The sequence below is a fragment of the Gordionus sp. m RMFG-2023 genome, chromosome 2 (genome assembly GCF_954871325.1).
Source record: "Gordionus sp. m RMFG-2023 chromosome 2, tfGorSpeb1-WG-v2, whole genome shotgun sequence".
Taxonomy (NCBI): Eukaryota; Metazoa; Nematomorpha; class Gordioida; order Chordodea; family Parachordodidae; genus Gordionus; species Gordionus sp. m RMFG-2023.
Genome location: NC_088776.1, coordinates 31,171,778 through 31,185,590, shown reverse-complemented (window position 1 = coordinate 31,185,590; position 13,813 = coordinate 31,171,778).

Genomic DNA, 13,813 nt, shown 5'->3' with positions numbered 1-13,813 from the left:
ATTTCTAATATGGCAGCCTTGCCATGTAAATAACTCAAGGCTTCAATATATTTGCATAATTTCTTCTAATAGTTTTCTTGTTTTATCAATTTATCTAACACAATGAATTCTAATATAAGTTAAGGGTGTCATGGCTATGAATGCAAATTAACCAGCATCTATTTGTGTGGCCACGTAATTTAAGATTATTACGATAGCTGCTGAGAGCATATTTTAGATAAGCAATAATGGTCAACTGTGAAGTCGTTTATATATCATTAAAAATGAAAGATATTCTTTTTTTCTCGATTACTTATCTAGCTTCCATCATGTCATCTAAGAGGAAGCTCTAGCCATCATATAGTTTTATGATTTTGATTGGTCGTTTATATTCTCTTCTTCAAGAATTGTTAATTTGGTTAGGCCTATAAATTATCCTTAATGATCCATTCTATATAGCATTGTGTAAAATGGTAACAGAGATTATATTAGTTTCATGATTAGAGTTGCCAGGTCAAAATTTTCAAATTGAGGGAGAAATTTGGTATTATGCGGGAGAAATATGAAAATTGCGGTAGAAATATAAAAATTGCTAAAAATTTTTCTTTATAAATACAAAGACGGTAACTTGTGACTTGGTATGGGGGTAAAATAACATCTTGATTTAATAAAATAATTAATTTATAAAAAAAACCAACGATCTTTTTTAAATATAAAAGAATGTAAACAAGATAAAATTTTATTTAAAAAAACGATTTTAATTTTACAATTAAAAATATATTTTATGCGAATGTCCCGCAAAACAACCGCAATTGGAAATCTATCATGTGTGTGTATAACATTATAGGGATTTAATTATCACGTTTAAATACATAATAAGGTACTCCAAAAATAAGAAATAATACAGATGCAACTACAGTTGCGTCAATTGTAAACACTTATCTTGTAGTACAACATTCACAGAGATACTTATCAACACGATGTTAGTAGAATATTTTTCCCATAATATTTAATCAATGTTTTAGGACCTAAATCCAGGAGGTCAATTCTTGACGATTTGAAAAATGAGAATACATATGTAATTCTAACAGATGTATCTAATAAGGAATATTTCCCTTGATCCTCCGCTATTTCAACAAAATTAAGGTCGTTTCAATATAACTATTAAATTTTTTCCCCTTAAATAGTGAAAAATCCTAAGATATAGCTAACCATATAATGGTAAATATAGCAGATTCGAGATTATCAATAAATTGCATGTCAGCTTTCTGATCTGATAATGCCTCAATGAATTTGGTAAAAACAGAGTGTATTTACAGAATTGAGTCAGCACAATTTTGGTCGCGATATGTTCCTAATACCCGCCATCGATCGAATTGTAAAATTTTATAAACCTTTAAAAAAATATTTCTTAAATAAAGATTATAAAAGCTGTCCTAACATTTTGTAAATTATTTTCAATAATGAATGGCAGAGGTATATTTAGGAATGATTCCACATGTAGGAAATCTACTACATGCTGTTAATGTGTAATTGCAATCAGAAGAATCTTAACAAAGATTCACAAAATTATGCTGCAGACGTGTTCATCTTTACAGTTAAAAATTAACAATAAATTTTATGGCGCCATTGCTAAACTTAATTATATTTTATTTGAAATTTAAATAATAGAACTAAATGTTTACCGTCGTTATTGAGATATTTATAAAATTCCTGGCATGATATATTACATATTTGCTCGGCCTCTAATGTTATTAAAGCAATCCGATTTCTCTCCTTTTTCCAGGCAATCCTCATCAGGCTAAAAATGCGCTCGGATGAGGCATTAGAATGAGGTAAGGATAAGACATACTCGCATATTTTTTCCAAGCATGGGGATTTATCGTTATTACGAAAAAATTCTACCCATTTATCCTTTGTTTTTAAACCATCTAACTAAGTATTTTGGCGAATCATAAAAAATAGAGAGAATTACAATCTCCTCAACCAAGAAATCAATGTCTTTCGGTATTTTTAATATATTTATTAGATTATAAAAACCATCAATTAATGGTTTCTGTTCCAAGGTCATAATATTTATACATTTGTAATATTAAAATCAAATTTTGAATGTAAATATTCTAAAATTGTCTTAATAAAAATATCAGCTTCATTTAAAAATGTATTAACTAGAGTATTATTTGAACATTTTAATATAATATTTTTAGCAATAGCGCCATAAAATTTATTATCAGTTTTTAACTGTAGAGATGAACAGAGCTGTACCATGATTTTGTGAATCTTTTTTAATAAAGAATATTCTGATTGCAACTGAATATTAACTGCATGAAGTAGATTTCCTACATGTGAAACGAATCCCAAATATGCTTCTGCCATTTCATACTCGAAAAATTTTCAGCATTTAAAATATTTATTTAAGAAGTATTTTTTTATAGTTTGTAAAATTTTAAAATTCTATCGATGGCAGGTATTAATGACAACCACCTGATAGGTATAGATAAATTTCGGAGCTTAGAGATGTCATCCCGGTCACCGACAGGCTTGGACAGCCGGGCCAACTCTTTTAATTCATTAACTCTTTTAGTTGATGAACTAAATTCGTTAAAACATTTCATCACAATTATTTCGACATCAACAGATAGTAGGGAAGACCAGGGCTAGTCGGCGCAAGGGGCTTGTCGGTTCAAAGTATTTTATTTTAAAACCAGTAAAGATTAAAATTTAGTTCTAAAATAGAAATCTATAATATCCATAATTGGGGATGAGAATAATTTATAATATTTAGCTATTTAAATTTTTATCCGTTATGACATGTTTTTGACGTAAAAATTATAATATTTTCACTTAATATTATTAGGTTGTATTAAAAAATTAAAAGTTAAACATGATGAACATTATATGAAAGTTAAATATATATTTTAATATCTGGGAAAGTTTCAGATTGATATATAATGCTTAAATATATGTTAAGATCAAATTAGTAATATTACCACCATGGAGGTTAGTATAATCGTGGCTAGTCGGCGCAATCAGTCAATTTTTATTATATTATTATGGTACCCAAATATATATGCAAAATTCAAAATAGTAAAATTTTTACTAAAAAAAGATTATGAAGAAACTATATGGTAATTATGGCTCATAAATCATAATCTTACCCCAAATATTTGATCATTAGTGCATGTTTTAAATGTTTTTAAAGTAAAAATGTAGAAAAGGGTTTTTAATTTTGAGGCAATTCTTTTTTTGACACTCTCATTACAAAAATTCTTAATTCTTAATTATTTTTTATTATTTATAATTAATTTAAGATCAAATTATTAATATAAAAATTTTAGGGATTTAGTTTGATAGAGGTGAACTATGTTCCACCCAACCACTCGCTTATTTATTTCCACCTTACTACTCAAGGGCTAAATAATATCATTTATTTAATTTTAATATAGTTGTGGTCTCATCCCTAAAATAAAAGGTTGAAGAGTTGTGACCAAAGCGAAGCTTCCTTATCCTAAATGCTGTCCCAGATTAGTATGTTCAAAATAAATAAGAGAATCTATGAAAATTATCGAAATTTAAATTTTGAATTACATTATCAAAATTTAAATGTTGAATTACATTATCTTATGTTTATAATTTATTGGTCGTGTAAAATAAATAATAACTTGTAATGTTTCAAGCCCTGACCAAATAAAATTTTAATTTGATGCCAGAATTTATAGTAATATAATATAGTGCGCAATTTGAAGCCTTAAAATTTACAATTTATAAATCAGTAATACAATTATGTTCCACATCTTTCAAAAAATCAGGCCTAATTTAAATTTTTTGAATTCCGGCCCATCGAAAGTAAAAAAATTGTGGGCTATATTTTTTTATCATCTTCTACTAGACCCTGCATCATTGTTTTTTTAAGTAATCTGATCCGAGATTTTTTTTTAATTTGCTTGTCTGATCGATCTTACTTTTTTTCGCAGGTGTGGGTCTGAGTTTGATTAGGAAAAAAATTAAGGTAGTTATAAAATATTTTTGAATTATTTATTATAATAAATAAATAATATATTTAAAACATAAGATTTCTAAAAAATTAGAAAAACAAAGCAATTCTAATTCATACCACCTGAGTGCGTGAATAATATTTATCCAATTCGAATATGGGTCTCCTAGATGTGCATTTGTAGACATGCGATTTGATTTTATTTTTGTATTTTTATTTGCTATTAGATATTAAGTTTAATTTGCTTTACAATATATTTTACAGCGCTGGGCTGGAATTGGTTTGCCCGAACTGGTTATTCAATTTTTGCAATATCTTGAACGGGTTGTTAATTACATTTTAAATATATAAATCGGACCTCTTCGCAAATTTTCATAAAATATAAATCTGATATGCGCCAGTTTAAGTAAATATGCAACAAAACATATTATTTTGATTATGACACTAGCTCAGGTCTAGAATGTCTATAGTTATTCAAATTTTGGGGCTCGAGCCACTGACTCCCCCTAGGTAGTGTTTGCAAAGGTCCGGTCCGGTCTTATCAGACTTATCGGTCCTAGGGACGGTCCCGTCCAACAACACAGTCCCACGGTCCTGTTCGGTCCGACTGAAGACCGATTTAAGAATATAAAAGTTTACTATAAATTGCTTTATAGTTAATGTGTATGTACATGAACATATAAAATATGATTATTTAATGCCTAACACTTTATAATATCTAATTCATCGTTTACTTTTTATATTCTTCCGTTTCATTAAATTCAATATTCATAGTTTACTTTTTATAAAAGTATATAAAAATATTTATTTATTTATTGATAATTATTATTTAAGGAAATATCCCTGAGGGAGAGAATAGCCAGGGATAGGCTCATGGGAACTGGGTCATCAGAGGAGATAGCTCAGATAGAGGATATAACTGAAATTCAATGTTATTTATCTGATATTTTATGTCCTGTTAATTCCAATATACTAGATTTGTGGGAAGGGAATCAATATCGATTTCCAGTTCTATCAAAAATAGCAATGGACTATCTCCCCCAGCAGGCTACATCAGTAACATGTGAAAGGATATTTTCTAAAGCTAATGATAAAATAACTAAAAAACGCAATAGAATGAATCCAAAGATGGTTCAATCTATGATGGCACTTGAATCATGGATAAAAAATGGAATCATTTTTGATTTTTTAGAAAATAATTAAATTATTTATATACAATTTATTTTATAACCAAATATTAATATCAAAAAAATTAATTAAATATGTAAATCATATTAATATTGATATAATTTATATTAAATAAATTTGTATTTTAATATTCTTTTGATTAGGCCTTTGTGTATAATATAATGATATAATTGAAATATTAATAGGGAGTTTAATTATTCATTTTTAATAAATTTAAATGCAGAATAAAACTTTTGTAGCTTTATAGAAATTTTTTTTTAGATGGGACCGGACCGCCTGGACCGGACCGACGGTCCCACGGTCCGGTCTCATTTGACTTATCGGTCCGGTCCCATTTTAGAAAAGAAAGACCGGACTGGACCGTTGCAAACACTACCCCTAGGGATGCTATTATATAAATTAGAGAACCTTTTCAACTTAAGAATGTTGAAAACCATTTATGAGATAGTACATCTGAATTTCTGCTTAATGGGTTATCCTTCATAGATATAAGTTACTATGACCAATAAAATTCTTGATGAATCAGCAAACTACCAAATAAAATTGAAATAACATTATAATTGCAGAATTTATTAAATTTTTTATATAATTTTATATTTAATGAATTTTGTTAATAGCATACTTTTTTAAAATTATTTTCTAATCTATATTATGTATGTGCACTGCTAGTAGTATAATCAATAAGAAAAATTATTGAATATATTGCTTGAGGATTTTCTACATGAAGGCATGGCCTTTTTTAAAGAATAGCACAAATTCAAATTTTAGAAATAGTAGTATAATCAATAAAAATAATTATTGAATTGATTGTTTGAAGATTTTCATGAAGACAGACTAGTTTTAAAGAATAGCACAAAATCGGATGTTTGTATGTATTTTATATATTACCATTTTGTAATTATTTACTTGTGAAGGATATTTGTCGTGTTAATCAATGCTCAACAGATTCCAAAAATTAAATTATATGAATGATTATTTCTTATATTCTAAATTATATAAATAATTATTTTAAATTATTCAACCCAAGCGGGTCTACCGTATACATTTATAAATTCAAGATGCCATAAAAGAAATTATGGGTGAAAAAATTAGCACACAATTTTTAAATTATTTGCCCATTAAAGAGCAATCTTACAAAAAAAGGGCTTATTTTATATAAATATTATTATATTTGTGGTGTAATCATTTTATTTTTATAATTTTATTCCTTTCGTTTTTAGCAAAAACAAAATGGTGGAAATTTATATGATATCATATTATAAGGAAAAAGGTATATAATTTATTTATAAATTATTATTATATTATATGGTCCAAACATATCAAAATAAAACAAAACCTATTACAGATAATATCAGTGACTAAGCGTCAAGTTTAGTATTAGGGAATAAATTATATACATTTTTATATTTATTAGTCAAACCATATAAAAAAATTATGATTTATTAATAATCGGAATTTATCTTTGTTTATGAATCTAATTTCGATTGATATTTTGCACATCATATCTAATATGTTTTCAAATCAATTTTTACAAAATGTTCTTAGTAAATGAATTAGCGACTGCAAATGAGCCGTTGATCTTCATGCCATGTAACTGCCTTCGAAAAGTTATTCATATCTGAAAATTCTTTAACGTTCCAAACATATTTTTCTTTTGAAAATAATAGGCATCCCATATAGAGAAATTAGAAAATTCACATCCAATGAGCTACTGATATTTTTTATATTTATCGATCGAAAAATTATGAATACAGATTTGATTTATTTTTTCAAGTTTTGTTAAATTGGTTCTGGTCTTCCTCTTTAATTAATCTCTTCATTTTCTTGACCGAAGTGTATTTTTTAATAAATTTTCAACAATACAATTGCAATTATTAGAAGAAAATATTTTAAAAAATTTTTATACTTTTATTTATTAAAAAATAAGCATTTTATTATTTGCTTCCCCATTCCTTAAAAAGATAAGAAAATTTACAAGGGAAGCAATGCTTCTCTTGCTTCTAAGTTTGTATAGAATTCAATATATATTCGTTTTAACATTTGTGTTAATATTATTTTGATTATCGAATGCATGTATATAATTAATTATATTAAAATACATTAAGTCAGGGACATTAACTTCATGAAGGTGAATCCCCCCCCCTCCCTACCGATTATAGCAAATTTTCTTTCAGACATGTGACATGTAAATGTCTTAAAATACCCTAATCTGATATGTGACGGTTAACATCTATATTTTCTTTTGTATAATACATTGCACACGGTATTATTTATTTTATATAATTTTAAAATTTTATCAGCAAGAGATTAAAAATCATTATGTAAATAAATTTGCTTTAAGTAACATTATCAATAATTTGTATCTTAAGTAAAGTTTTTATTTCACGATATTTATATAATTTTTACTTTATAATTTGATTGTCAATTTTATTTATCAATTAAAGTAAAAAGAATCCCTTTTTGCAGGGTTGAGTTATTCAAAAATATAACAGATTTCAAGAGATAAGATAGGATTTAATTATTTTTATGAAAATCTATTTTTTAAAAGATACATTGTCACTTTATAAGTCATTATCAATATTGATATTATTACAAATAATAACATGCTATAGTTATTTTTTCCAAAATCAAAATAAGGCATGAGATAGCTACCCTTTTTTAAAAAAATATCTAAAATATTGCAGTCTCAATTATATTTTTGTTATAATTGAGTAGGTATTTCTCAAAATTTTTATCTATAGGAACATTTTTATCCCTCAAAACATTCTTCATAAAAATAGTGTTTTGGCAGAAGATTGCATGGGATAGAGATATTATATTATATGAAAAGGGTTTTAAAAGAGAAAACTCTTTAAGCATAGTAAGGTCTGATGATATCTAAATATTAAATATATTATCAATATTATTTATATGAAGATCTAAGTTAGAAATATTAAAAATTTTCTTATTTTTTTTTAATGCTCTTTGTTTTGCTTCCCTTAATAAAATAATATAAATTTTAAATCTTATTCATGATTACAAATAAGATGAAATGTTGATTTTTAGTTTTAAATAAATGCGAAAGAAGTTATAATGAATTATATTCATCTTAAAGAGTCAAATGATTTCCATTTAAATACACAATATAAACAATAAATGAATGTAATATAGTAATTAAATAGTGCATAATTTAGCTATAATTACTTTTTTAAAAAAGTGGCACTATTAATTACATATTTTATTGTTACTTAAAAATGTATGTGATGCTCTATTTTAGCAGTAGAGGCCATTATTGGTATTTTTGGATGCTTTCAGTTTTAACTGGTACTAGTGGCCAGTATTAAAAAATAATCATTTTAAATTAAAAATATTATTTGCCTAAATTAAGCTTCAGATTTATAAAAAAAAAGATCTACAAATTTCTAAACTGGTAAGAAAGAAAAAAGATTTGTTATTTTTTTTTCTATATCTTTTTTTACTTTTATAAATTTCATAAATTATTAATAAAAATTATAATATTTTCTTTTATACTAATAAATAGAACATTTGAAAATTTATTTTTGGTATTGTTATTAGCAAAGGGGATTTTGGTGCATCTCGATATTTTTTTATATAAATTAATTGATTAAATTAATATTTATCTTATGTTTTATTATTTCAGGCCAGATTTGAAATGCTCTTCAAATAAAAATATATTCTAAGTTTTTTTTTATCTGAAAACATTTTAAAAAATCTTTAAGAAGAATTTTTGATCAAATTTTACCTAATTTTTTTTAATATAAGTTGTGATTTTTATGTATTCTAAATCTTTAATGCTGAAATCTTGCTTAAAATTTTGGAAAAAGATTTTCAAACTGCCAAACTTATAGGACAAAAATTTTCTTAGAAAAAAAAATATGTTCTCAAATAATTTGCCAAAACACATACAACCAGCTTTAAAAATTGTTTATAAAATATTGATTATTGATTTGAACCATTAATATAATCACTCACAAAAAACTTAATTCTTCCTAGTTTGTTATAATAAATTACCACATATCTATCATTATAAATATGATGATTCCATGACAAATCAACATGAGCTTCTACCTGACCCCCTCAGATTTTTCTAAAATTTTTACTAGTTTGCATATATTATAACTAAGAGAAAAAAAATTCTATCCTTTAACTCTGAACAGCAGCTGAGATAGCCTCTAAAGGCCAAAAAGGGGCATTTTGGACAAAATTCACCCTCATCAATTTTAGATATCTTTGAATATAATGTTGATTATTGTTAAAAAAATTTAGATGTCAAAAACCTGGAAATAGGAAACCAGAAATGATTAAAATTAAATCGCCATTTTTTTTCTCTAAATTTTTTTTAAATATACCTATAGGATTAATTAATAAATATGCAAAATTTTATGTTGGGTCTAGCACTTAGTCAAATGCAAAAATTCTTAATAAATATTTGATAAATCATTAATAATATATTTAAACCAAAAGCATTATATATTTAATTATTTTAAAGAGGGAAGGGGGGGGGGATGTAATATTTACTTTGTTCCTAAAATTCTCAATTTTTTCTTTTTTTTTAAACAATAGGTTATAATCATTCAATTTAGATGAACATGTTTTAAATCATGGATGTGAACCCGGACCCTGAACCCTCGTGTCGTATTTTGGCTGAACCCGAACCCGGACCCTTTTTAAAAGTGGAGGGTCCAAGGGTTCTAGGTGTCATAAAATCAAATTTTATTGACTTTTTTTGTGGAATCATTTATTTTATCTTCGCGTTTTTCTTTCAATTTTCTTCCGGGATTTCCATTTTATTTAGAGATTGATATCATAAATTATTTTCCTGTGTAATAATATTTTATTATGTAAATTTATTAATATGCTATGTTATAGAAATGTTGATTATTTTGAAAGTGAATTATTTTGTAGTACAGGTAATAATATTTTAATTTAAATGATAATGCACAACACGTTGGTGTATGATGCTAGAACGATTATTAAGTTTGAAAGATTTCTGTAAGGATTTTATTATAGGAGCATGTGAGTAATTTTGTCGGAAGATGATTGGTGCCAAATAAAGAACCTTACTAGTGTATTAGTTTCTTTAAAAATAACAATATTAAAATTACAATCAAAACAATTATGTTTATTTGATTTTAAAGAATATGGATTAGATGTTAATTAGATTTAGAAAAATTTACAGTCCTTTTTATACGAAATATTAAAAAACATAAAAATTCGAGAGCAACAATATTTGCAAAATAGTGTTTATACGCTTCTATATATTAAGACCCTCGATATCAAGTTTTATTTAGTATTGAGCAACAACAAATGGCTAAAGACTATCTTAAGGATTTATGGCATACGCAAAACTCCATTATTTACAATATATTCGAGGCTACGACAATACCTACCAGTTGTAGTGATAATAGTAATAATGATAACAACATTGATGATCTTGAAATTTTACTTTAGAAAGAGAAAAAAAAATCAAATTATCATCAGATAAAGGAGGATCAAAAAATGTCTATTACATATTTAATAGTAAAGTTCTTAGAAGTTAGTAGAATAAATAAGGATATAAATATTTTAAAATTCTGGGAAGAAAATTCTTCAATATATCCAGAATTATATATCTTATCTAGATTCTTCATGGCTGTGCCGGCTACACAAATACAATAATTATATAAAGATAACTATCTATTTTATAAGGGTAGAACGTGAATTTTCATCTTTGAAATCTATATTCTACTTTACGTGGAAATCTCAAGGACGATATTTTAGAAGATATTATGATTGTGCGAGAATAAAATATACAAAATATAAATTATTTCATTTTTAAATTTTTCATTTGTAAATTATGAATAAGTATATATTGAAGTATAATAATTAATGAATTTTAAAAAAAAATCTTATTTTGAGTCATTATTTTTATGTTCCCTGAACCCGAACCCTGGACCCGGTCCTTTCAAATTTTATTCCTAAACCCGGACCTGGATTCATTTTTTTTGTCGAAGGGTTCACATCCCTGTTTTAAATATAATAACAATGTAATATCATAAACAATTAAAAAATAATTTGAAGCTACACATTAAATTGAAAAAAATCAGATATTGACGGTTTTACTAAATTTTTGGACCCTAAAAATAAGAAAATTTTTCTACGACTGAATTCATGGCAACAGCGTCCACATAGCAGAAAATTTGATGTAGACAAACCCCCTTGTAAAATGCACCCCTATCCTCCTAAAATAATTCCGCAATCTATGACCGAGATATTCACCAAACCACGATGCTATAGTGATACTAATAAAAAGAATCTTATAATAAGCTACTATTAATCTCACAACAAAATTTTATTTACATCCTTTCAGGCCTATTTAGGCTAGAAAAACAATTAAATCTCTAATTCTTTCTAATAATCAATAAGCAATTGAAAAGCTGTTTGGGCCATTCCATGGGATTGATCATTGAATGAGAAGAAAATATATTGAAATCTTGGATGTTTGCTAATTATTAAATAAAGAATAGTTAAAATTTGTTAACCTATCGAAAATCTTATTTTTAATAATATTGTCAAAATTTTAAATGATTTATTATATTCTTACTGAAATTAATCATATGTTAACCTCTATACTTCATGTGAAATTTTAATATATTATGGTAAAATAATTAATAAGATGGCTTAAAATTAGTGCTGTGAAGTAACGTCAAAAGTAACGCCGTTACTAACGACGTTACTTTTTTGATGAAAAGGAACGCCATTTGTTACCTTCATCTAAAGGTAATGAGTAACGGTAACGCGTTTCTATTTTTGAGTAACGGTAACGCAAAACGTTACTTTACTCGTTATTTGATATTTTTTCTTAAAAAATATCAATAAAAAGTAAAACATATTTTATTGTATTATAAAATTACTTTTATTTATTTTTTAATTCTTAATATTAATAATTTAAGCCGAGTTTTAATTCATATCAACCACTTCCAACTTTTTTTTCTAAATTCTCGTTGTTAAATTATCAGTCGAAATTAATATTCAATCAAAATTCAGAGTAAATATAATGATATTATTAATTAATTTATATTTTATTTTAAAAGAATATTAGGTCCATAGGACTTACTTCTTCAGATGAAGAAGATTTAACCCTTCCCTGGCCCCAATTTGATAAAGAAAGAACAGGCTTGATTCCTTTATTCAACACACACACTAGAATATTTTCAGATAATGATAAAAAAATTTTTGATGAGGAAATGAATGAAGATCTCTGTGAAGATGATCTTTCAAGCTTTTTTCAAAATAAAAATATTTCCTTAAATATTTTTAATAAATTCCCCGAATTGAAATGTTGTTTATTAAATATAACACCACTCTCCCATCCTCTGTGCCAGTACTAAGCGCTCATGTTTATCTGATCAAAATTTTGAAAATCAATTGTTAAAAATAAATAAAAAATTGTTACATAAAGATGTTATCTTATAATATATTATTTTTGTATAATTTTATTCATATTATAATTATTTATGAAAATTTTATTATAAAAAGATCTTATCTTATATGTTCTTTTTGTATAGTTTTATTTTATTATATATTGTCCGAAATAAATAAATATTTTTTTGCATTATATATAACATTTAATTTTTTTAAGTAACGAGTAGCCCGTTACTTTTTTGAGAAGTCGGTAACGCGTGTTCCTTTTGTAAAACGAGTAACGGTAACGCGTTCCATTTTTCAGATATAACGAGTAACGGTAACGCGTTTCTTTTTTGTAGTAACGTTTACAGCACTACTTAAAATTTAAAACGAAAAAAATTCATAGTTTTTTATTAATTGTTAATATACAGATCAATAGTATCAATTATTGAATTTTAAAAGAATATAAATCAAGTTAAAAACTACCCCCCCCCCCCCCCCCCCCCCCCGACCCCCAAAAAAATAAAAATAAAATAATTCCTACTCTCTCAAAAAAAATATCTGCCCCAAAAAATCTATACCTACAGCTCAAAATGCCAATACATTTTGGAAACATTTGTCTCCTACCTACCCCGGCCATGTAGACACTTCATGGCTCATAGCAGGAAAATTGGTCAAGGAAAAAGGTGTTTTATCCAATCTAAATATATGAAGGCTGGGAGTGTTTTTAATAGTGTTTTTCGAGACTCATTATTTTTCGCACAAAGGCCCTATATCTCGGGGACCAGGTGTGCATGCTAGCTAAAATAAAAGGCTTTCTCTTTTTTTTAACCTATCATAATAATTCCAGAAATATGTCATAATTTTAAAAGAGGTTGGCTGAATCATGATCAATTTGACATGGAATTTCCCACATTGACAAAACCAATTAATGCTATTTAAAAAAATATGCACTATCTCTTTCGTAAGATTGTTACATTTTCTAAAAAAAATAGCATGCTACAACTATCGCTACTTTTTAGATATATATAAATTTATAATAAAATATTGAGGCCTTATATGTAACTGTAATATATTGCTAGACTTGGCAAAAATCCTAATTTTTTAAAATTTAAATTGCCATTTAGAACAAATAATGCTAATATCTCAACTAAGGTCATAACTATATCCTTTTGTTTAAAGGGGCACTTCGTAGTGGGGGGCGGCACATTTTTTATAAACGCTAACATAATTAGGTTCATTATTTTTAAAATAGGATTCGTTAAT